Raw genomic sequence first — 2,197 nt, 5'->3', positions numbered from 1 at the left:
TTTTTTGAGTTGGAGTCTCACTCTGTCGCCCAGGCTGGAGTTCAGTGGCATACTCATGGTCCCCACAGCCTCGACCTGCTGGGCTCAGGTAATCCTTCTGCCTCAGCCTTCCAAGTAGCTGGAACTACAGGCCTGTGCCACCACTCCCGGCTAATTATTTATTTATTGTAGAGACAAGGTCTTACCAAGTTGCCCAGGCTGGTCTCGAACCTGTGGGCTCAGACAATCCTCTTGCCTCTTGTCTCCCAAAGTGCTGGAATTATAGGCATGAACCACCATGCCCAGCCATTTGGGACATATTTTATTTTATTTTATTATTTATTTTATTTTATTTATTTTTGAGTCGGAGTCTTACTTTGTAGCCCAGGTTGGAGTGCAGTGGTATACTCATGGCCACCACAGCCTCAACTTGCTGGGCTCAGGCATTCCTTCCACCTCAGCCTTCCAAGTAACTGGAACCACAGGCATGCGCCACCACACCCAACTCATTTTTTGATTTATTGTAGAGACGAGGTTTCACCATGTTTTCTAGGCTGATCTCAAACCCCTGAAACCAGCCTCTGCCTCTCAAGGTGCTGGGATTACAGGTGTGAGCCACCATACCTGGCCTGGCACAAATTTTAACCACAGTTCATTAACTTGCTTCCCCTAGAAACTCCCTGAACCACAGAGAATCCAGCCATTCCCTTCCTCTCAGGGGAGCAAATGCTGTTAAAGGATTGGAGAGAGGAAAGCTCCAACCAAACGTGGAAGGGAACCTATGAAGTTCTACTCATCACTTCTACCGCATTAAAGCTCACAGACATCAAGCTTTGGATACACCACATTTACGCCTGAACGGAGAGACCCTGTTCCCAGAACGGTGCCACAGTCTCAGTGGACAATAGAATTGATATAGGACTTAAAGTTGCTATTTAAGAAGGCAGCATGACATAGCTACTCCCATGATAGATATCATAGCTTCAATTGACAGTGGGGAAATGATACAGAGACCCACTAATGTCTGTCCATATTGCCACAGCCCCTAGAGAAAGGCATGGCAAGGGTTCAAGTGCTCCTGTGCATTCCTGAGAGCTAATAAAAGGTGCTCTTCCCCTTATCTCCCCTGCACTCCCAGTAAGTAGCTTCAAAGGATCCTTAACTTCCCTGCAGACTATGCCCAATAAACTGAGAGATATATTCCTGAGCACATTCCTGAGAGTACCCTTATCTCCTATGTATTCCCAGTAAGTAGCTTCAGGGGATCCTTGATTTCCCTGCAGACTATGCCCAATCAACTGAAAGATGTAAATCTCTATTTATTCCCTTTCCTTAGTAGTCATAGGTTTGAGAAACATAGTATCAATGTAATCTTCTTAAGTCTTGAGATTTGTATAACTTTTGTATCAATGTAATCATAAGTTTTGTGATTTGTATAACTTTTGTGTAGTCTTGGACCTTGTAAACTCCCTTTACCCTATGGCAAGCCTGATTAACAGTTCTGCTGGGCATTACTGATAAAAGTTGTGAGATACCTCTGGTACCTGGCACCAGGAAGTCTGGACTGGAAAATGCGGCTGTAATGTAAGTTCTATTATACGCCATGCTGGTCATGTGGCTAATGTATAGGTACCAACAACTCTGACCTTAATAAAGTGGACTGTAAAACTTGAAGGGGCGGTGGCTCAGCCTGTAATCCCGCGCCTTTGGGAGGCTGAGGTGAGTGGATAGCCTGAGCCCGCGGGTTTGAGACCCGCCTGGGCAGCGAGACCTCATCTCTACAATAAATCAAAAAATCAGCCGGGCGTGGTAGCGTGCGCCTGTAATTCTGGCTACTCGGAAGGCTGAGGCGGAAGGATCACCGGAGCCCAGCAGGTCGAGGCTGCGGTGGCCGGGAGCGGCCACTGCACTCCTGTCTGGGTGACAGAGTGAGACTCCAACTCAAAAAAAAAAAAAAAAAAAGCCCACTCTGCTCCCTGGATTTGAATTTAAAAATATACTTCTTTCTACTAGTTCCCTGCCCCCTTGATTTATTGGTGTCAGGGAAGAGCAGCTGAGCATTACTCAAACCTTAGCACCTACACAACGTAGCGAGACCTCATCTCTACAAAAAATTTTTAAAATGAGCCAGGTGAGCCGGGCTCGGTGGCTCAGCCTGTAATCCCGCGCCTTTGGGAGGCTGAGGTGAGTGAATTGCCTGAGCCCGCAGGTTCGAGAC

The sequence above is a fragment of the Carlito syrichta genome, unplaced genomic scaffold (genome assembly GCF_000164805.1).
Source record: "Carlito syrichta isolate Samal-C Ts95f unplaced genomic scaffold, Tarsius_syrichta-2.0.1 Scaffold115619, whole genome shotgun sequence".
Lineage (NCBI taxonomy): Eukaryota > Metazoa > Chordata > Mammalia > Primates > Tarsiidae > Carlito > Carlito syrichta.
Note: the sequence above shows the minus strand (reverse complement) of the source record.